Raw genomic sequence first — 24,823 nt, 5'->3', positions numbered from 1 at the left:
ATAAGGTCTGGAAATCTACAGCATGGTGACTACGGGTAACAACACTGTAATGTGTACTTGACATTTTCTAAAAGGGTAGACCCTAAGTGTTGTCAGCACATGAAAACACAAATGGTAACCTTGTAAGGTGATAGATTTTGTTAATTAGCTTGATTGTAGTGATTATTTCAATGTGTCTGTGTCAGGGGGCGGGTGTTGGATACCTTAATATACACAATAAAAATAAATTTTATAATAGAACTCAGAACATACTGCCAAAAAAAGAACAAGAAAGCAAAATGAATGAACAGCAAGGATCAACAACCAACAAGATGAAACTTTGCGTGTGTTAAATATAGAATATGCTTTTTAGTTAAAAACCAGCTGTATAATATGAGATGAGTGAGAAGTCTAACTTAAGGGTAGTTCATAACAAGATCATCTTATGTTCACAGATGAGAATATCACAACTGCTATAACAGTGATTGCCTGATATGGACCGAAATTGATGGAAGCAGAAACTCAACAATTGGGTAGACACTGTGTTCTCCAGTTGCCAGCAACACTCAAAGACATGTCTTAAGTTCCAGGAAGTAAATTTTGAGCAGGGTATTGAGAAATAACAGTTCATACAGAAAAGTGTGGCTACCATGCTTAAAGGTAAGGAAATTTCATAAAATGAGGACTGCTTGAGGGAACTTGTTTTAGCTTGTTTTAGCTCGGAGAAAATGAAAAAAATAAAAGGATCATGAAAGTTTTTCAAATACATGAAAGTAAAGCATGGGTTTAAAAAAGCGCCTGTGACTGTGATAAATGGGTACAAATAAAAGGGAGGTGGATTATGGTTTAATTTATTGAATATAATTCTACCAATTAATTCATTTTCCATGAAACATTAAGCTGGTGTCTCCCTTTGTAAGTAAAAGCAGAGGATATTTTCTCATTTGCTTTACAAGGACTCATAAATGTTAGATCTTTGTGACTAGCAAAACATTACACATGTTTCATAATAAGTAATATTTATTGTTACTAACTCTTGGAAGAAGTGTAAGAGTTTCAGTTGTTCTGAATGGGACCATTGTCTTATAAGACCATGAATTTGATAGCTACTTATTCACTAGGGAGAAAAATTCCATAAAATATTTGGAAGCAAGTTGATTTAATATATTATATATTTCATGTAATTCCCATTTAGCACCCAGCAATATAGGGGGGGTTGAAAAATCTTTAAGAAAAGTTATTTTTCACATTGAATTACATACCTCATATCTTCCATATTCTTGTTTTAGTGAAAAGTTTAAGATTTAAATAGCGTGATAGTCTAGGCCTAAAGAATATATGTTATTTTTCTTACAAATTGAGTGCAATAGGACTTTATGATCTTATTGTAAATTTCTTCATAGGTGAGTATAAGATCTGTGATATTCATGTATAGGTGTGTGTATTTGTAATGTACTCTTCAGTCATAAAATTGTCCTGAGTAACTAGTTTATAATAACAAACTATCAGCCTCAGGATATGTTACAGACAGCCTTTGTTTTCCTCTAGTACAATGTCACTGTTATTTGCAAATAGCTTCCCAATGGAAGAGGCTTGCCTTTTGAATTCATTTGACATTGACAAAGGAGTATAGCTTGGGATGAGAAAGTTCTCTTTATTCTACATCTTTCTATATAGTCCTAGAATATGAAGTGTTCATACTGGTCAGAAAATTGAGTACAATAGGGCAGAGCTCAGAGTGCTGTTAGTTTCAACTCTAACTGATGCTTTATTAAGTTGTATAGGAAAACATACTGTATACGGGAAAGTTCTTTGTGTTCCTTTCGTAATCATTTTGCCTAACATGAGAAACAAGCACACACACACACACACACATACACACACACACACACAGAGAGCTGTGAAATTTTTAAAGAAAATTCCTAACACAATTTTCATATATTTTTCCCTTGGAAAGAGTAAAACAATAGTCACAAAACTATGGTTAGGTTTATATACGCTTTTTATCCGTGTAATGGTCTAAATGTGTCCCCCCAAAACAAAATTCATATGTTAAAATCTTCATTTCCAAGCTGATGGTATTAGGAGTAAAGTATTTAGATTATGCAGAGGACATATTGTTCTTTTTTATAAAACAGACCTCGGGGAACTCTATACTGCCTTCCACCATATGAGGACATATGAAAAAGAGAGCCATCTAGGAACTAGGAGATGAGCCTTCATAAGACACTGATTCTGCTACCACTTTGATCTTGGACTTCCCACCCTTCAAATTGTGAGATACAAGTTTCTGTTGTGTATAGGCTACTCACTGTATGATATTTTGCTATAGCAACCCTGAAAGACTAAGACAATTAGTGTGCTTTAGAGATAAGTTATATGGATTATAAGGACCCCAAATAAATTCCCTTTAGTGTTTTTTTCCCATAAGAAATGAAAAGTATTTGGCCCGTATCTTCCATTAATCTAAATAGGCAGTGAAGAAAATAATACAACAAATATTATTGCAACAGAATAATAGGCCTCTATTCTGACGTGACAGCCTTGAAGTAGAAAGAGAAATTAAGAGCACTCCTCCAGCTAATTAGAAACAGGTCTGCATGAATAGTAGGGCCTTTACAAATTGATTAATAACAGAAGCCACAAAGATGTTGCATTCTTTTTGTTAGATGATACTATACTACAAGACTCAAGTCAACCCTGGTAATTTTTCCTGTAAACTTAAGCCAAATAATTCAAAACAGGTGTGTATTATCGCTAAATCATTATCTAACTACCTGTCACAGAACTGTTTTAGTGTCATTAAATGTCATTTATGATTATTCCATGCATATTACAAACAAAGTGCTGGAGTTTACATTTATCCCTGTGGAATATAATTTTATTATTTGATTTTATCCTTCCTCATGTTTGACAACAGTTTGGGTTGCTGTAGTTTGTTTTTTGTTTGCATGCTTTTTTTTTTCTTGTGTATTTATGCTGTCACACAAAATGTTTGCACCTGTCTAAGCTACGTCTGTTCTGTGCCATCTGTGCACCTTACTGTCACATAGCCTATGTCATTGTGCAAGTCATTCATATAAATATTGAAAAAGATTATCCCCAGGACATATGGTTAGAGGCTTCCATCATAGTAGAAAGCAAATCTAAACCTCTAAACTTTGGTTACAGTAGCTTAACAACGTAAGAAGCCATGCAATAATATTAGCACTTAATCCAAAGCTCTTTATCTCTTTCATATACACACAACCACCATCACCATTTCCAAAAAATAGATCAAACTAGCTGTTGTAGTAAAAAGACTCATATTTTCAAGACTATCTCAATTGAGAATTCAAGAGACTATTTAAAACTCAACATCAATAATTTGTCTTTGTTGTTATACAAAATCTCTGACCCTGAGGCTGCTGGGTAAGGAGAAAATTCACTGCTGCATGAAGGGTGGAAGAAGAGCAATCACTAAAAAACTTCTTGGACAAAGAAACCTCTACTATTATCTCAAAATATTATTTACTGTATCTGCATAGCCAGAGAACAGGAAATAAAATAGGTTGATTATAAAATGTAGCACTGATGAATGATCCTGGGCTATGCCATGAAGTCATTTGTTTCAACGTAAGACATTCTAGCTTTATCATCACCGCTATTAGGAACTATGTATTTTAGGTAAAACAGAGAGTTTGCATTAGCAGAATACTGTTCTTTCTTCCACATAGAGAGATGTTTTATATACATCATATATATAATATATGTATATATTTAAAAGATATATATAAAATTTTGTCATACAAATAATATAATAGTATATTATGTATATTACATTGTTTATATATTCTCTCCTAATGGTCTGTTTTCTGTTTCTATTGATATTTTTTCTATTTGAAAAATAGAAAACTGGTACTAGAAATGATTTCAGATGAAAAGAAGCTTAAGGAATGGGCCCTGAGTTGTATGAAATTACATCTCTGATGTGATTTTTTTAAAGGCATTGTAATGATGTTTTCAATGGGAAAAGGGACATTGGTAATCCTCAGAATGTTGTGGCAAAGAAGTTACTCAAATCACTGCCTCTGGTTCCCTGTAATCAAATGTATACAAAATGTAAGGCACTGGATAACCAAGTATTTTGTGCTATAATATTGTTTGGTAAAATTAGCATATAATGGAGTTTTTTGACCTCTAGGTGTGCTGGAGAACCTAGGCAAAGACAATCAATTCTTTGTTTTAATTGCAAGCTCAACATTTGCATAAGAAACTGGAAAGCTTCTATGACTATATTAAAAAAAAAAACTAACCAAAACCAGATAAAACAATATAATATTTATCTCCTATAGCTTAAGAATTTTGAGAACCAAGTTTTCAGTTTATTCATCTTCTTGGATGACTTGCAAAGCAAACCAAATTCTCAATTTTATGGGTCTTTTATTTTAGGAGCTAAAATTTTGGGAAGAAATAAGACACTAAAACTTGGGGTGAGGATATATAGGTAAAACCAGATGAAACTGGAGACCTTGAAACCCTAAACTTTTTTGCTGATTCTCCTCTGCTATTAAAAGTATCCCTTCTCTTCTATCTGTGGAATTGAGTTTCCCCTTCTCTGTAGAACCTGTAGGAAGCTCCATTGAAGTAGCTGCCTTGCAAGTGATAGCAGCATGAGGCAGACAAATTCTTAGGCAGAAAGGGGTGGGTCCCTGATGAAACCCAACCTTCAACCCAAGTACAGTCTAAAGCCTGAAAACTGAGCTGTCAGTTCCATGTCAAGTCCAGGACCTGAGTGAAAAGTTTCTCAATGCCTTTTTAGCCAATCAAATGATGCTTTTTCCAGGACTGCCCTGGACCAATCAGCATGCACTCCCCCATTATGAGCCCGTAAACGCCCCAGATTGAGCCACACTTTGGGACTATTCGCCTTTGCGTAAGGGCTATCCACATTGGGTTTCTCTCCCCTGAGAGTTGTTCTCTCACTTAATAAACTCTTCTCCACCTTGCTCACTCTTTGGTTGTCCATGTAACTTCATTCTTCCTGGATGTGGGACAAGAATCTGAGACTTGCTGCATGAGGGATGTGAAAGGAGCTGTAATGCTTTAGCCCTCCTGCCCTCTGCCAACGCCAGGCAGCTGTTCCAAATAGCAGGAAGTGGTGGTGGGGCTGGGCCAGCCCAGGAGTCATGGGCCATAGTGGGGCAACAGGACTGAACAAACTGGGACATGCTCCCATTCGCTGAAGTGTATGGACGTTGGGAATGAATGAGCTGTTACACAAACAAGCCATAACACTTCCTGGGGGCCCAGACCTCGGGACTTCCTGAGCCAGAGCTGTGACATGCTATAACACTGTTCTGGGGCTCTGCAGTTTCTGGTGTCTCCAAGTTTTTTGAGTGCCACTGTGTTCCTCTTATCCAGACGCCAGTGCCCAAGGTGGAAGCCACTGGCTGTGTGCCATGGCCAGACCGTGTACTCACTCACACACCCATTGCCACTCCATGACCAGCTCACCCATGGCAGGTGTGAGATCCAGGCAAGTAGTGTAAGCCGAGTGCAGAAGCTCAGACAGGAGTATTGCTGGACATGATAATTTCCAGCTGGAGAAGTGGCACTGAAAGGATCCTGTGTCACAAGGAACTGTTTAACCTAATAAAAACCTAACCCTTCATTTCTCATTGCTTCTAGAGCTATAACCAGACTCAAGTACCAATAAGTCTCATAAGGTGAGTTACAAAATATGCTCTATGTGAAGGTGCAGTGTATCTCAAAAGAACTGCAGAACTTCAGCCAACTTATGTTCATAGGAACATGGGTAATACATGTGAGAATGGAATGAAAGGGAGTGTGAACAGAGTAGAAGGAATAGTAAAGTGTATTAGGCTAAATATATTGACATAGACCCATGTAGCAGAAATCCTGGATTAAAATTTTAGCTTGAGGGGCCGAAGATTATTCCAATAGTTGGCTGAGTTCAAGCTGAACCAACAGTTGGCCTATGCCAAAGGCAGTGTAATGACATAGCTCTCCTAGCGTATTTATAGAGAGAGGGACACATCTTAGAGATATTAAAATTCTAGAGTCAATTTATCATTTAAGTTCTGCTTAACAACTGTTTCCCAAAGAAGTGGCCATAAAACCCTCTATTTATCAACAGTAAGAGAAATACACTGAAGAGGACTACCAGCACCCATGCTTTCTAATGACAAAATCTGCTCCCTGAATTCAAACGGAATGATGTAATCCTGAGTTTTCTGCCTCTACTGAATCTTTACTCTTCAAGTGCTGACTGTCTTGGAAGCTCTCTGAGGCATTTCAATGGATGAAATTTTTTAAAATGTTATATATTACACATAGTTGCTCTCATTAGAAGCCTTTTCTGCTACAAAATACTTGATAAAGTCATAAAGAAATATTTTACCAAATTTTAATTTATAAAATCACAGTATTTTCACTCATACCTGATATTGAAAGAAGAAATAAGTCAGTTCAGTGTTAGATTTCTCACCTGTATCTAAAAAGTTTATTTTAATCTAGAAATTCATTCTTATCTTATTAATTACATACATCATAAATTTGATAGCTTGATTTTAATTTTCCACCAATTAATTTCAATGTTATTGCTATCTCTTTAGTTTCTACTATCATTCTAATCAATTGAATAAATACCAGCATTGAGAATTACTAACGTTTTCACTTACATATTTGTGGGTATTTTATGGGTATCAACATTAAAGAAAATTTTAATTTTGCTTATATATCAAACACTCTGTTATCTTGCCCTATTTGTTATACCCCTGATTTTTAAGGAAGTAAGCCATTTGCTATATTATTTTCCTTCCTTTGTACCATTGACTCATCAGTCCTTCTTCTAACTAATACTTGGAAGCCTATTTCTAGGCTGGACTCCAAAAAAGAGCACTTAAATTCCAAGACATTAAGATGTATACAAATGTTAAAAGAAACTCCACTTGGCTGGGTGCGGTGGCTCACGTCTGTAATCCCAGCACTTTGGGAGGCCAAGGCAGGCAGATTACGAGGTCAAGAGATTGAGACTATCCTGGCCAACATGGTGAAATCTCATCTCTACTAAAAATATGAAAACTAGCTGGGCATAGTGTCGTGCACCCGTAGTCCCAGCTACTCGGGAGGCTGAAGCAGGAGAATCACTTGAACCTGGGAGGCGGAGGTTGCAGTGAGCCGAGATCACGCCATTGCACTCTAGCCTGGTGACAGAGTGAAATTCTGTCTCAAAAAAACCCAAAAAACTCCACTTAATGTGTGTAAACAGTTAAAAAACTTGTAGATAACTTTAGCTGGATAATCTGAGAGTAGAGGAAATCACCACGATCGTCTCAAAAAGAAAATAATGAAATATAAGAAGATATCAAGAAGTACAGTTCACTGTCAAAGTTTAACCATAAAGTATAGACTTGTTGGTCACTATTCCTGCAAATGAATTTCTTATGATCAAACTTTTACAACTGTCCTACGTTACTTAACTAAGCAATTTCACTACTTAAGCTTATTCTTACTTAATTCTTGATATTTTAATCTTTATTTACACCAAAAATTCCTAGTACTCATCAGGAGACTGCAAGAATCATCTTTGAAAACAATAAAAATGATTATTTTGTTTTCTTTGAATTGTTGACATTTTTATTCTGTATGATGGTAGATGCCAAAATGTTCTTTAAATGTAAAGAAAACTATAGCAGGGCACTGTGTGTCAATGTAATGAAAAATGGTGATGCAAATTTTGACAAACTGACACAGCCTTTTCCAAGACTTTCAAGTCCTATCCCTACACCAATTCTTCAGTTCTCCTGACTCAAGGGTTTGGTGTCAGTCCTCGATTGTGTTTTGTTGTTTCTGCAAGTCAGCAATTGGGCTCAATTTTAAGCAGTCAAAGCAGACATTTGTCATCGTGTTTGCATCCGGTTTCCTGTGGCATCCTGCCCACTTAATCATGCAAGTAGGGGAACTGCTGGCAAAGCAGGAAAGACCAAGGCAAGCTCCTGAGACCTAGCAAGAATCGTGTCACATGTAATTACCATAATTTCTAAAGATCACTCCAGGCTCACTGGTGCTGGTGCTGCACACCAGTTGGACTGGGCTGGAATGTTTAAGTAAATATTTGCACGCAATCTGAAGCTGTTGAGAATTTCTGCTTCAGCTATAGCCCCCATCTTTTGAAATATTCAGTACATGAAATGTCTCCAGTGGTGCAGAGTGGTGGGTTTTCTCTCTGATTTGATTAGCAGTGATGATTCTTTCATGAGCTGTGAATGTCCTTCTAGATTAGCATCATCCAGGTTCTTTGGTCTTGTCACGGAAGAAGAGAACTGTGGGAACTGTGGTTTACAAACGTTAAAAGCATGGCTTTAACAATCTATGAAACATTTCAGAATAGGATTTTACATATCATTCATATACTTTTAAATGCAGTTCATCCTAATGGAAAATGTGTTATTATGAATCAGAAACCCACAGGTAAATTAGAAGCATATAGAAACTGAAGACTAGAAATGATAAAAATTACGGTGTTGGTAACATTCTGTTTAATGGATGGATAATCATAGGCATGTTATGCAGTTCTAAAAATGATACAATTTTATTGCATTAAAGTCTGTGGGTTGTAGTTATTTGTTCTTGTAATTTGTAATTTAAGGATTATTACCCCAAATAGCTCTTTTAAAAAATAACAAACCCATATAATTTGAAATCACAAATATTCCAAATGAAATACCTAGAATCAATACAAAATATATTTTATCATTCGTAAGAAATCATTAAATCTTATATATGATAAATGTAGTGAAGTGCAGAAAGTACAAGTATATGTATTATTAATGTGCTAAATAGTTACATAGTCAGATATATGTTTGCTTCTTCATCTCTGTCCCTCCCATATGCAAATAAAAATATTTCTGAAGTTAATAGAAGACTCACATTCAATTTAAAGCGTCATAAATCCTCTTATGTTTTGAGCATTTACATTATTGTAAAATTATTTATTTAACAAATTCCTTCCCATTGAATGACTATTGCCTCTTAACAGAGTAAACAGCCTAATTGCACTTGTCATCTATATAAGAGAATTCTGAAGAATTAAAAGCATTTTTATAATAGTTTTTATATTTGTGAATATATAGTCATTGCCATTATTGTCTAATTTCAAATGATTCTAAAAATTCCTTCTTTTGATCTATCTTCTAGGAAGTTAGATGTCTAAATCAAATTAGGTTTCTATATCATTTAATTAAAATACATCATTCTTTCAAATGTTTTATCATTTATTATCAATTGTTTCCAAATATTAGCTATAAAAGCCTAGCTCTGTATTTAATAATGCTAACTTAGCATGCATTTTATTAACATATCTTTACAGTAGTAACAATTCTTAATCTCTTAACATTATTCTATTTCTATATAGATTCAGAGATTCTCCATAGAGGGCATTTCTAAAACTCTGCCTTAACTAATATTAAGTGGGTAATAATTAGAGTAATACTGGCTTAGGTCTGATTTTGGAAGCACTGTTAACAAGTTTTTGAAACAGAATTTAGTTATTTAAAATAATGATTAAGACACAAAGTTTAGTAGCTTTAAAAAGCGGGGAATCATATTTGTGGTACTTTCATTAATTGAACATTTTTTTCTCTTTTAAGAAAATGATTTTTATCCATATGTTTTTCCATATAATAAAGTATATCTCAGAAAGTTGTCAAGACTATGTTGCATGCTTGCTTAGAACTGTGAATCCTAAGTTGGGAAAACGATAGAGAATAAAAGCATAGGTCATAAGCAAAGATGATTTATAGATTACTCAAATTTTCATGTTTTTTAAGTATTTGAATTGGATTAGATCATGAAGTATCTATGTAAGCTTATTCATTTTTTCTTCCTGCCATAGTAAATTACCACCAACCTAGCATTTTAAAATAAGATGAATTTCTTATCTTACACTTTTTAAGGTAGATGTTCATGGGTCTTAGCTGGTTTCTCTGCTCCAGGTCTCACTGGCTAAAATTGAGCTATCAGCAACTGTGGCTCTTATCAAGAGGGTTTGGGGGAGACTCCATTTCCAGGCCCATGCAGGTTGTTGGAAGGATTCAGTTCCACACAGGTGCAGGTCTAATGTCTCCTTTCTGGCAGGGGATCATTCAGAGCTTCTCCAGGCCTCCCGCAAGACCTAACTTGTAACACCATTCATCTTCAAGGCTAGCAGAATGGGTCAAGTACTCCTCACACTTTAAATCTCTCTGCAACTCCCTCTGTCTTGTGAGACCTGATCCTAGTCTGAGAAAGTTCTCTGCTTCCAAAGTCTCATGGAATTAGATTGTGTCTACCTAGATAATTTAAAATAAGTTACCTGTTTTAAGATCTATAACCTTAATAGCATCTGTAAAGTCCATTTTGTCATGTAAGGTAAAATAAGCATAGTTCCCAGCAATAGGAGAGCGGGGAATTCTTTCTACCATAGTAACAGTGTGCCCAGATTTATATCTGTATGTTTGTAGTGTTGTCTTGGAAATAGTGAACAACAAAGTCTCCTAATAGCAGGAAAATAAATCACCTCTGATTTGTAGTGTTTGCATATTTCTGTGATGTAAGCAATCCCCAAATGGCAGATGTCAAGCTGTCAATGTGGATTCTGAAGGTGCACAAAATTCCTCTCATGAGATGGTGTGAAGTGTCTCTAGTACACCTCTCTGTATTTATAAAATTCATAAATACAGAAATACTTCAAAATTTTGAAGTCTAATAGCAAACAGATATTTGACTAATGGTAGTAAAATAATGATGAAGATGACATGTTCTTTACATACATCCTTCAAAACGCAATAAAATCAAAAGAGAGTGAATATTTCTACCCCTGTCTTTTTAATCCTAGTACAAATACATATCCTAGCCAAAAATATATGAAGATAAAACATGAAATATTAATTTCTTATTAAATGTGTAGTTAAACTATTTATAGTGATTATAGTGTTTTACTAGTCATTCTTCTAGTTACTAGTAAAATTAATAACAAGATATATTTATTCAAAATTTTAAATTTCTAACAAACTCTGTGCAATGTATTGAAATACGTGCTTCAGTGATTTAAATGTGTACATTTTATTGATAGAGAGACAAACTCTTGGCTTGTTTACACAGCTGTTTCTTTTTTTTAATTTTAAAACTCAGTATTGATTCACTCTGTGCAAGTGGGATAGCTAGCACAGTTACTTGTGCTCAGTACACTAAAGAACATTTTCAACTTTGTCTTATAGCAACCATTTTTACTTGTATTTCCAGTGTTCTTGTTTTCTTAATTCCCTCTCTAATGAGCATGTACAACTATTAACAGCAAGGTGGAATAGATATATCAGACCACACTTGATTGCAATCATGAACTTGTATCCTCAAATTATTTTGGTATGAATGATCTAAATAAAAGTTTCAAAGAATGTGTCTCTTTGCCCAACGGATTTGATTTCTAAGAAATGATTATTTTGTCATTCGAAGTCATGCACAACAGAGATATTGTGAAAGACAAAAATCAACATCAGTACATGTGGCAAATTTGTCATGCACATATGAGAAATTAGGCTTCTGAGATCTTTTTACTTTAGATATTGTAATTATTATGTCTAAGTATAATCAGTCAGATTCTCCTAGGGTATGATTTCCTACCAAGGAGACAGAGACTCTGATGATTTGGGATGGCACATTAGCGTGCTGGAGCTAATGCAGCAACCCGGTGTGCTTCGCTCACTCCCAGGGTGTGATTCGAGCCCTAGGAGAATTGTTCCATTATATCCTAACATGAATTAAGTGATGTTTTCAAATTATTTCTTTTATCTTAACTATTTCTGTGACTGCTATTGCAGACAATCTTTAGGAGTGAAAAAACCTATTCTTCTTTCTCATAATGACTTGAAATATTGCATTTATTGAAACATTTCTATTAAATTTTCATTGTCAGATACACAGTTTGCTAATTGCACATCTTAGGTCCTCTACATCTCTTCACTGACTATCTTCTGGTGCTCTGCTTTTTTCTCCATCTGCTGTGGCTCCAGTATTAGCTGCTAAGCACAGGATCATCTGAGGGAATGGTTGGGCAAAGACTGAAGCACTGGAGTACAACAGCCATTAGGGAAACAAACAGACCAGCAAATCCCAGCAATGCCAAGGGATTTTATCAGAAAAATGTCTATTTTTCAATTTACTCCAGCCTTTCCCTACAGCATGCACTAAAATAAAGTCTAAAATATAAAATCGCTTTTTAAAGAAAAACTAGTGATTCTTTATATATGTTACTTAGAAATATACTTGCGACCAATTCATGTTTTGGCAGAAAATATTTAAAAATTTTGATATCGTCTAATGGATATAAACAGTTTAAATGTGACCCAAATATTTGCATACAGAATATGGTGACTTTGACCCTTGCAGCACATCTATAAAAGAAATGTGAACTTTTATTGGTGAAGTAGAAAAAGTCATAGGAAAAAAGATTTGATATTTTAAGGGAAAATATTGGAAATAATAGTGACAACATCTAATATTTATAAGCACAGTTCTATGAGACAGACTCTGTGCTAAATGCTTATCATGTACTATTTAATATAATCATATTAAAAGCAGTAATAGTATAGTAGCACAATAATAGCATAGTGTGACTGACAGTGCTACTCAGGTTGTAGTACTGTCAATCATACTATGCATTAGTCTAAGCAAAATGGCCACACTGATTTTGGTGTCCAGAAGCAGAAGTGGCATATTGTTTATTATAATAAACAACAATGGATCAACCCTTTGCTACATTCCTTCATGGGGAGGTGTTTATGATTCAAAATGAAACATAAGTCACACATATATTTTCAAGAATGTTTAAAATGATTCATATTATTTAATCATAAATTTATGTTAGATTTTCTATTTAACTTGTTTCTGGGGTCCTAAATTAATGAATCAGATTTTCATGTAGTTAAAGCAGAAATATTGAAATGCAGATAAATACAACTTGCCACTTTGTAATGATATGAGTATTAGTTGGAATTGGCCAGGATTGGTACTGAGATCATTTGTTACCAGGCTCCTAATGGCTCCTGATAGACTACTATTCCTAACCTGAAACTTGGTTTATGCAGACACTCCTAAATGTTGCTCTTGGAGATACATCTGCCATAAATATGTTTTCAAAGGTTCTAATTTGACTCCAAATTCTTTTCTGCATTTAACGGCAATGAAGTAGACCAGATGGAGATATGCCCTTACAAAATGCATGCTATTGTCCAAGTAAGTCTCTGATTCTGAAAAATAATGGCTCCCCTTACACCTCCTGCCGATTACTCACCTGCTCTAAGTTTGAAGTTCTCTACTATTATCTGACTGAAAACTACAACCACATGATCATCATGATTCAGTGTCTCAGAGCAGAAAGATAGTTTGAAAGCCATAGAATAAGAATTTCTTCTTTATTCACAAATACACAAATGATACTTTAATGTGTTTTCACCGTTTGGTGAGATAATACACTAAGTTGCTAATAAATTGCTACTATTCAAATCTATTCCAGTTCTAGCTAGCATCTATTAATATCTCATGAAATCATTATTTTTAACTGTAAATTTAGGATTGTTATATGGAGGCCAAGAATAATTTGCAGAATTTGCTAAATAGTGTGACAAATAATACTCAATGGAATCTGGTCTCATTGTAGTGTGGCGATTAGGGTTGTTGGGAGACTATATTTATCAAATATTATCACACTGATATTGTAATAATATTTGTGTTAAATATCAGCTAAAGTGAGGAATCTAGCACCTAGCCCAGTGCCTAATTTTAGACTACATGTGGAGGTGACAGATGGTGTTAGTAAAAATTAAAAATCAAAAAAGACAAATGGTTTTGGAATCCTCATGAATACTACATCATAGAAAGAGGACATAACAGCATCTGAAAATCAATAATATGTAGTTGGTTAAGTTACTATATTGGGATTTCTGTTTGTGAACAAGAAGAAATGATTGTGATGAGATCTACCCTCCTGCATTAAACAAACAAATCAAATAAACTGGAATATATACATGAAACATGATGTATGGTATTGGAAATCAGTCAACAAAAGCCAATGATTCCTGAGGAACAAAAAACAAACAAGCTGGGTACTACCATAGCCCCAGATTACTGCCTAAAGAAAGGTACCTGGACTTTTGCTGGGAGGGGAAAGCAGGCAGCCCTTAGAGGTCTTCTGGAAATGAAGAGAAGGCACCAAAAGTCTAAGGAGGACAAGGCATCTAGAGTTCACAGGATATGAAAGAGGAGATGATGGATAGACGATAGATAGGAGATAGATGAAGATAGATTATAGATCTAGATAAGTAGGTAGATAATAGATGGATGATTGATTGATTGATAGATGATAGATAGAATTTTGACCTACAGAGCATCTCTAACAAGTATGCAGCAGAATAGTAATCAGTGCCTGTGAAGAAACTATCTGAGGCAGTGAAAGATAATATGCAAAAATTATTACAGAAAATTATACTTGGCACTCACCCAGAGCAAAAAATAGTGCCTGTACCCACCTGCCATATTAGGCCTTATAACTCATGGGGCATTGGTTAAATAATGAGAAGGGTATTGCCTCAGTAGTGGGAAGTAGTTAGATTTAGGCCAGGGGTATCCTGTCTTTTGGCTTCCCTGGGCCATATTGGAAGAAGAAGAATTGTCTTGGGCCACACATAAAATACACTCACACTAACGATAGCTGATGATCTAAAAAAACAAAAAATTCAAAAAAATCTCATAATGTTTTAAGAAAGTTTACAAATTGTGTTGGGCTGCATATAAAGCTATCCTGAACCACATGTGGCCCATGGACCGTGGGTTAGACAAGCTTGCTTTAGACTAAACCCTACCATTGTCTCACCTAACGAATCTTAAAAGTAATAACTTCAGTGATTAAACTGTTTCCAGTTAACTCAACTCAGAACAAGGCTCAAATTATTTATAAGAAAACAAATATGCCCAGTACCCAATTATGTAAAATTCACAATGTCTGGAACACAGTCCAAGGGTATCATATATTCAAAGATGAAGGAAAATATACCCCATAATGAGAGAGAAAGTCAATCAATTGAAACTGATCCATAGCTGGCACAAATATTGGAATGAGCTGACAAGAAAAATAACACAGTTAGTATGACTGCAATCTATATGTTCAAAAATATGAACAGAATTATAAAAGGTGAAAAAAAGACCAAAATTAAAAATCAAGTGATGAAAACTACATGTGAAATAAAAAATATATTGATGGTTTAATAGCAGATTAGACATTGCAGAAGAAAATATAAAGAAACTTGAAGACATAGCAAGAAAATAATCCATAAAAACACAGAGAAAAAATGTTAAAAACTGAAAAATCACTAATGAGTTTTGAAAAATTACCAAACAGCTCAATATGCCTATAATTAGTAGCCCTGAAGGAGAGAAAACAAAAGTTTCAGGAAAAAAATAATTGAGGGACTGGCCGAGAAGGTTGACTAGAAGTAGCTGGTGTGTGCTGCTCTCACAGAGAAGAGTTAGAGTGGCCAGTAAACAGGAGCTCTTCAACTGGATCATCCAGGAAGCCACACTGGGATTCATCAAGGAAGCAATGTAACTCACAGAAAGCAAGACTGGACAGTTGCCCATCCAGGATTGGTGCAGAGCCAAGGGAGGCTCCCCATGGCAGAGAAACAGTTGGGTGAGCGAGAGCCTCTGGGGGCCCAAATTTCTGGCATAGACCTTGGAAATCATGGGCACTGAAGATCCCCCCAACCTCCTTGCCCTGGGCCTGTAAACTGACACAAAGATCTTGTGGAGTCTGGGCGGAGCATTGCTTAGGCCCATGTGAAGCCCCAAGGACCTTGGACTCCTGAGATCTGTGATGCCAGGTGTCATAGCTCTGCCAATGAGGGAGGCCAGGCTCTCTTATAGTCCCCCAAGATAGATGCCATATCCACAGTGCTGAGGAGTGGATGGACTGCAGGTCTCACCATTACACCTCACCAAGCACAGTCCACTGGCCTGGTACTCCAACTACCAACTACCCTCTACCATCCAACTACCATCTAAGCACTCAGGCCCGTGCCCGCCCTGTATTTCTCTGGCACAAAGTTTCCAGACATTACTCACAGGTCCACTATTTTTGCCATTGCTGCAGCCCTTTCCTTGGCTCCTCTCAGGCTCAGAAGGGAGCAAAGAGCCTAAGAACTGTCACCTGCTTCCAGCACACAGCAGCTGCATTAAAGAAAAGTAGCCAGACTGTTTTCACATGGGTTTATGCCTCTCTTACTCCTCACTGGGCAGGGCCTCCTGACCTGGGCCCCCAGAGCAGTGGACCCGCCCTTGCCTGTGCACATCGGTCTATAGCAGCTTTGCATTACTTTGGGGAGAAAATCCCAGACACAACCTACAGGATCTTTGCCATTACTACTGCAGTAGTACTGCCTTTGCTGCCCTCTTGCTGGGGGAGGAATAAAGGCCCCGATCACTTTGCTGTCACCTCCAGCACACCACAACCACTGCATAGAGAGAAACCCAGGCTCCGTTCCCTGTGAGCCCTCATTCCTACTCTCCACCAGGCAGGGGCCCCCGTTTGGGCCACAGTGCTGCCCCTCCACCCCAGGCTGAACATTCTCATTGGCGGTGGCTTTGTGTTTCTCTGAGGTGGTGTTTCAAGAGGCAACTGACATCTCTGCCATTGCTGCTGCAGCAGTACAGCCCTTGGTGCCCTTAGGCTGGGGAAGGAACAAAGAACTTGACTACTTTACTCATGCCTCCAGCATGTCACAGCCGCCTTATGGAGAGGAGACCAGTCTCTCTTCCCTGTGAGACCCCAATGCCCTGTTCTTCACTAGGTAGTGTCCCCAGCTCAGGCTTGTAGTGCCACCACTGCACCCATGGCTCAACATTTCAACAGACAGCAGCTTTATGTTTCTGTGAGGTGGCATTGGAGAGGTGACTGACAACCCCTCTGCCATTGCCACTGCAGCAGTACTTGCCCTTACTGCTACCAGGTTAGGGAAGGAACAAAGAGGCTGAGTACTTTACTTGCACCTCTAGTACACTGCAGCAGCCCTATAGAGAAGAGGCCAGACTGTCTTCCCCATTAGGCCCCTTCATCCTTTGCTCTTCACCAGGCGGGGCCCCTGGCCTTGGGCCCAATATGTAGTTGCTCCATTCCAGGCTGAATGTTGCAATGGGCAGTGTCTCTCTGTTCCTCTGGGGTGAATCCCCAAAAGACAAGTGAAAGGCCCTCTGCCATTGTCATTGCCAAAGGCTCTGCACATACTGACCCCAAGCTGGGAAAAGAACAAAAAGGATAGGCTCACCGCAGGGCTGTGATAAAGTCTGGGAGTGCCAAGCTGAGATCTGTGGCCAGCACTTGAGTGGGCCAAGTTCTCATAGCACTGAGAGGAAGCATGGCTGCAAACATGAGGAAATACAGAGAAGCCATGTGCTAAGTGAAAGCCTACCTACCAGCCATTGTGCTTAAGTACCAAGCAGCCCATGGATCACAGCCTAAACTTCAAACCCAAAATATTTTACAATATACTCCTTTGTGAAACCAAGGACAAGAATTCATCCACAAATAAAGACCCCCACATAAAGTCTTAGTCCTCTGAAAAGATACAGAAATGAAGCCAGCTGACTATGCTCAAATTACGCTACAGTTAAAAACATAAGCCCACACAGATGAGAGAGAACTAGCACAAGAATTCTGGGAACCCTAAAAGCCAGAGTGTGTCCTTACCTGCAAATGACCACACTAGCTCCCCAGTAATGGTTCTGAACTGAAATAAAATGGCTGAAATGACAGACATGGAATTCAGAATCTGGATGGCAAGGAAGATCATTGAGATTCAGGAGAAATGTGAAGCCTGTTGCAAGAAATCTGAAAAATCCATTAAAATGATTCAAGAGATGAAATATGAAATAGCCATTTTAAGAAAGAACCAAACTGAGCTGAGCTGATAAACTGGCAAGAATGTCATAACACAATTGGAAGCATTAACAGCAGAATAGAACAAGCTGAGGAAAGAGTCTCAGAGCTCGAAGATCAGTTCTTTGAATTAACTCAATAAGACAAAAATAAAGAAAAAATAATAAAAAAGAACAAAACTTCTGAGAAATATGAGACTACGTAAAGAGACCAAATTTTGTGACTAATTGGTGTCACTGAAAGAGAGGGAAAAGGAGAAAGCAACTTGGAAAACAAATTTGAAGCTATTGTCCACAAAAATTTCCTGAACCTTGCTAGAGAAATTGACCTGCAAATTCAGGAAATTTATAGAATCTCTGTGAGAAACAACACAAGATGACCATCCCCAAAACACATAGTCATTAAATTATCCAAGGTCAAAATGAAAAAAAAAATATTAAAGGTAGCTAGAGAGAAAGAGCAGAACATCTATAAAGGGAACCTCATCAAGCTACCCCTGGCCCTTTCACCAGAAACCCTAAAAGCCAGAAGAGATTGGGGGCCTATATTTGGTAACATTAAAGAAAAAAAAAGTCACCTACGAATTTCATATCCAGCCAAACAAAGTTTCATTAGTGGAAGAGAAATAAAATCTTTTTCAGAGATACTGGGGAGACTGAGGCAGGAGGATCTCTTGAACCCAGGAGGCGGAGCTTGCAGTGAGCTGCACTCCAGCCTGGGTGACAGAGCAAGACTCTGTCTCAAAAAATAAAAAATAAATAAAAAAATTAAAAAAAGTAAGGCAAAAACTACAATTACTTTTGCACCAGTCTAATACTTCTCCAACAACAGGAGATGCTGAGAAAATTCTTTACCATCAGATCTTCTTTACAAGAGGTCCCTAAGGGAGTGCTAAACATGAAATCAAAAAACCATTACTGGCCACCTCAAAAACACACTCAAATACATAGACATTGACAGTATAAAGCAATACACAGCCAAGTCTGCATAACAACCAGCTAACAATATAATGACAGAATCAAACTTACACATATCAACATTAACCTTGAATGTAAACAGACTAAATGCTCCACTTAAAAGGCACAAAGATATCATGACTTCAACAAACAAAATAAATAAGGCACCAAGGACCAATCCTCAAGAAACAGAGATATGTGACTGTTCAGAAAGAGAATTCAAAATAGCTATTTTGAGGGAACTCATAGAAATTGGGGATAACACAGAGAAGGAATTTATAATTTTATCAGATAAACTTAACGAGATTGAAGTAACTAAAAAGAATCAAGCAGACATTCTGGAGTTAAAGATTGCAACTGACATTCTGAAGATTGCAACTGACATGCACCAGTCTTTTAATAGCAGAATTGTTCAAGAAAAAGAAAGAATTAATGAGCAGGTTATCTGAAAACACACAGAGGAGGCAAATCTAAGAGTTATTGGCCTTAAAGTGAAGAGAAAGAGGTAGTACTAGAAAGTTTAGTCAAAGGGATAATAACAGAGAACTTCCCAAACCTAGAAAAATATATCAATATCCAACTATGAGAAAGTTTTAGAATACCAGACAAATTTAACTCAAAGAAGACTACCTCACAGTTAATAAAGCTCTCAAGGATCAAGAATAAATAAAGGACCCTAAAAGCTGCAAGAAAAAAGAAACAACTAACATACAATTGAGCTACAATATATCTGGTAGCAGACTTCTTAGTGGAAACCTTACAGGCCAGGAGAAAGTGGCATTACATATTTAAAGCGCTGAAGAAAAAAAAAATTCCTTTGAATTGTATATCTGGTGAAAATATCCTTCAAACATGATGAAGAAATAAAGACTTTCACAGTCAACAAAGTACTAGAAGTCCTAGCCAGAGCAATCAGGAAAGAGAAATAAATAAAAAGCAACCAAATAGGAAGAAATGAGATAAAAAAATCTCTCTTCACAGGTGACATAATTCTGTACTTAGAAAAGCCCATTGTCTCAGCACAAGTGTTTCCAGATCTGATAAACAACTTCAGCAAAGTTTTAGGATACAAAATTAACAACAAAAATCCGTAGTATTTCTATACACCAATCATTTCCAAGCTGAAAGCCAAATCAAGAACAGAATACCATTCACAACTGTCACAAAAATATGATAGAATACAGATAAACAAAGGTAGTGTAGTGAAAGATCTTTACAACAAAAATTACAAAACACTGCTGAAAGAAATCAGAGACAACACAAACTCATGGAAAAACTTCCCATGCTCATGGATACAAAGAATCAATATTTTTTAAATGTCCATACTACCCAAAGGAATTTACAGATATAATGCTATTCCTATCAAACTACCAACAACATTTTTCTCATAATATAATTTTAAAAATCCTCAAATTTCCTTGGAATCAAAAAAGAACCCAATTAGCCAAAGCAATCAATTCTCAGCAAAAAGAGCAAAGCTGGAGGTATCATACTACCTGACTTCAAACTATACTACAAGACTATATTAATTAAATCAGCATAGTAATGGTACAAAAATAGACAGATCAACAAATGTGTCTATTTTTGATGGACAAGATACAGAACCCAGGAATAAAACTGCACACCTATAGTCATCCTATTTTTGACAAAGCCAATAATCATAAGCAATCAGGAAAAGATTCCCTATTCAATTAATAATGCTGGAATAACTAGCTATCCATATGCAGAACATTGAAACTGGACCCCTACCTTTCACCATATACAAAAGTTAACTCAAGATGGATTAAAGACTTAAAGGTAAAACTTAAAACTATAAAAATCATAGAAGAAAACCTAGGAAATACCATTCCGTACATTGGCCCTGGCAAAGACTCCACGATGAAGAATCCAAAAGCAATTGCAGCAGAAACAAAAATTGATAAGTGGGACACAATTAAACTAAAGTCTTCTGCATAGCAAAATAAATATTCAGCAAGGTAAACAGACATCCTAAAGAATGACAGAAAATATTTACAAACTATACATCTGACAAAGGTCTAATATCTAGAATCTATAGGGAACTTAAATCAACCAGGAAAAAGCAAATAATCCCACTAAAAATGGGCAAGGAACATGAAGCAACACTTGCCAAAAGAAGACTCCATGTAGCCAATAAACATATGAAAAAATGCTCAATATCACCACTCATTAGGGAAATGCAAATAAAAACCACATTAAGATACTATAGTATACCACCAGTCACAATGGCTATTGCTCTAAAGTCAAATAATAACAGATGCTGGTGAGTTTTTACAGAAAAGTAAATGCTTATACACTGTTGATGAGAATGTGAATTAGTTCAGACATGTTGCAAATCAGGTTGAAGATTTCTCAAAGGGCTTAAAACAGAACTACCATTTAATCCAGCAATCCCATTATTGGGTTTATACCCTAAGGAATATAAATGATTGTACCATAAAGATATATGCACACACATGTTCATGATATCACTATTTGCAATAGCACAGAAATAAAACAACTTAGATGTCCATCAACAGAGAACTGTAAAAAGAAAATGTGGTACATACACACCATGGAATACTATGCAGTCATAAAAAGAACAAGATCATGTCCTTTGCAGCAACATGAATGTAGCTGGAGGCCATTATCTTAAGCGAACTAACACAGAAACAGAAAACCAAATACCACATGTTCTCACTTGTAAGTGGGAGCTAAACACTGAATACACATGGACACAAAGAAGGGAACAACAGACACTGGAGACTGCTTGAGGTGGAAGGGTGGGGAGTGGCATGTGGGTTGGAAGGCTCGATATGCTCTCTATTTGGTGACAGGATCATTCTTACACCAAGCTTCAGTGACACAAAATTTTCTCATGTAACGACCCTGTACAGGTAAATCCCTGAACCTAAAATTAAAAGTGAAACAATAGAAAATCTTCAATATATCAAGAGGGCTTAAGAATCCTAAATATTTGAAACATAATAATTTTGATAATCTCTATCTATTATATAAAACATTCAACTAAAAAGGGGGAAATAGATAAATCCAAAACTATAGTCAGAAATGTCAACACCCCTCTCTCAATAATTGATACAAGTAGACAAACAACCAGCAAGGATATATAAAACATGAATGACATTATCAACTACCTTGACTTAAATGTCATTTATTGAAAAGTCTAAAATCAGTAACTTCAGCCTGCACTTTAAGAAACTGAAAGGAAGGAAAAATTAAAGTGAAATAAATGAAAGGGAGAAACAAAACTCATGATTAGAGAGAAAAAAAGAGTCAATCAATAAAGCCAAATACAAGGCTATAAAATAACATTATAAGGAACTAAATATCAATAAATTTAACAACTCACATGAAATGGACAAATTCATTAAAACACAAAAACTACCAATGTCACTCAAGAAAATGATAGCCTGATTATTTCTGTGTCTCTTAAAGAAATTGAGTTTGAACACCTTTCCTTTCATTAGTGAATTTTATGAAACATTTAATAAAAATAAAAAATACATTTCATAAAAATCATTGTAAAATATTGAGGAAGCAGAAATAACACCAAACTCATTATTAAGAGATCTGCTTTAACCTGCTACCAAAAGCAAAAAAAAAAAAAAAAAAAAAAAAATTAAATCACTATAGAAAAAGAAAATTGAAGACCACCATTCCTCATGAATATGAACACAAAACCCTCAACAAAAATTGACAAATTTAATAAGATAATAAATGAAAAGTATAATACATCATGAATAAATGGATTCACACCAGGAATTCAGGATGGGTTTAACATCCTAATATCGAACAATGTAATTAATTACATTAATTTATAAAAGAAAAAATAATCTCAACTGGTACAGAAAAATACATTTGATAAATCTGACATGTCATAATATAACTCTGAGCAAACTAGGAATAAAAATGAATTTTCTTAGCCTAATAAAGGATAATATGGAAAACTTCCAGCTAACATCATAATTAATGGTAATAGGATGGAAGATTTTCTACTAAGATCCAAAACAAGGCAAAGATGTTCATTCTGATCACTCCTTTTCAATATTCCACTTAAGAACTGAACCAATAGAGAAAACAAAAAGAAACAAGTCATACAAATTTGACAGGAAAATAAAAACTTTTTTACAAATGAAAGGATTGAGGATTTTAAAAAGCCTAAGGAGAAGGATTAGAATTCATTAGTAAATTTAGCAACATTAGAGGATACAATATCAATATACAAAAATCAAGTACATTTCCACATATCAGAAATTAACATTAAAATATTGAAATAAAAATGTAATGCTATTTATAATCGCATTAAATAATATATATTGGCTGGGAATAAGTTTTACAAAAGATATGCAATGCTGGTAAACTGGAAATAGAAAAGACTGTGAATATTACTATTACAGCCTTATTTGTCAATCAAAAACTTTAAAAATGGTCAATCAAAGGGTGAATGATAAATTGTGGAGAATTTGTAAAATTCAACATGAAAGGACATGAACTGCATACAACAACATGAATGAATATGAAAATATTTATGCTAAGTGCAGAAGCCAGAAAAGTAAGAGTATATACTATAGTATTCCTTTCTGTCATTACTATGTGATAAACAAGTTTGGGTTTTAGTTCTATGACAGTATTTAGAAAAAAAGACAATATTTAGTGCTATGGCAGTATTTAGTGCTATGACAATATTTAAAATCTTTTGGAGAACTTTTTAGGTTCCTTACCTTTGGACTCAACTGCTTAATATTTTCATTTCTGATAAAACATCAACATTCTTTTCATTGTTAATGCTACCAGAGAGTATCTGTGAAGACTTTTGTCTTCTTCATTTCCACAGTTAGCTGATCATGAAGATTTTTTTTTTTCAGTAAATGTTTTTTATATTTGTCTCATTATTTTCTATTTAATGTTTTCTTTAACGGGTTCTCTTAAATCACTGGACAATGTTAGCTCAAAATAAGTAAACTTTCTACCAACAATTGCATAATTGCTGTTAAACAAATGTTCCAAAATATGAATCTGATTTGATATTTTCTTTGCTACTTCATACTTTTTAAATACTTGCTAAGGCTACAAGATAAACCTGAGAATCAATAGTGTAATATACAAGCCCATTATAGTATAGAATCTGGCTTTCTTTTGTCTTAATTCATTTACTTTTCAACAAATATTTGTTGAGCAATACTGTAGTCAGAATTTAAGATGGCCCTATAATTTCTGTTCCTTGGTGTTATGTTCCTCCTTGAGTGTCGGTAGAACATGTGGCTATTCTAGCCAACAGAATATGGGAAAAGAGAAGGGATTACACAAATGCAATTAAGATTCCAAATCCATTGAACCTTCATTAAGTAAAAGTAAGACAATTATTAGAGGGCTTAACTGAATAAGTAAAACACATAAAAGAAGTCATAATTATACTGAGCTTGAAGGAACAAGACATCCTGAGTTCTATAACCATGAGAAAATAAATTCTGCCAACAGAAGTGGATAATTTCCCAGTTAAACCTCTAGATGGGAATATATCTCTGTTCTTCCCTTCACTTTAGCTTTGCCAGACCCTAAGGAGAGAACCCAGTAAAGTCATGCCTGGGCTTCTAACCTCTGAAAACTGTGAGATAATAAATGGGTGTCATTTTAAGTCAGTAAATATTTTGGTAATTTTTTACACATAAATAGAAAACTAATACAAGCAAGTATTCTGCTCCTTGCACCGTATTCTAGAAACTGTGGGAACAAGAGTGATAAGAAAAATATATACATGTTGAGACAATCTGAAGAGTGAGTACAATCAGTACAGAGAGAAAAGAGAACCAAACATTAGATCCTACTCACTCCAACCTTAGAAAGAGGATGAAGTGGGACATTTTGCAACAGAGTTAAAAGTAATGCAACCCCCAGTCCAGAG

The sequence above is a fragment of the Pongo pygmaeus genome, chromosome 2, assembly GCF_028885625.2.
Source record: "Pongo pygmaeus isolate AG05252 chromosome 2, NHGRI_mPonPyg2-v2.0_pri, whole genome shotgun sequence".
Lineage (NCBI taxonomy): Eukaryota > Metazoa > Chordata > Mammalia > Primates > Hominidae > Pongo > Pongo pygmaeus.
Note: the sequence above shows the minus strand (reverse complement) of the source record.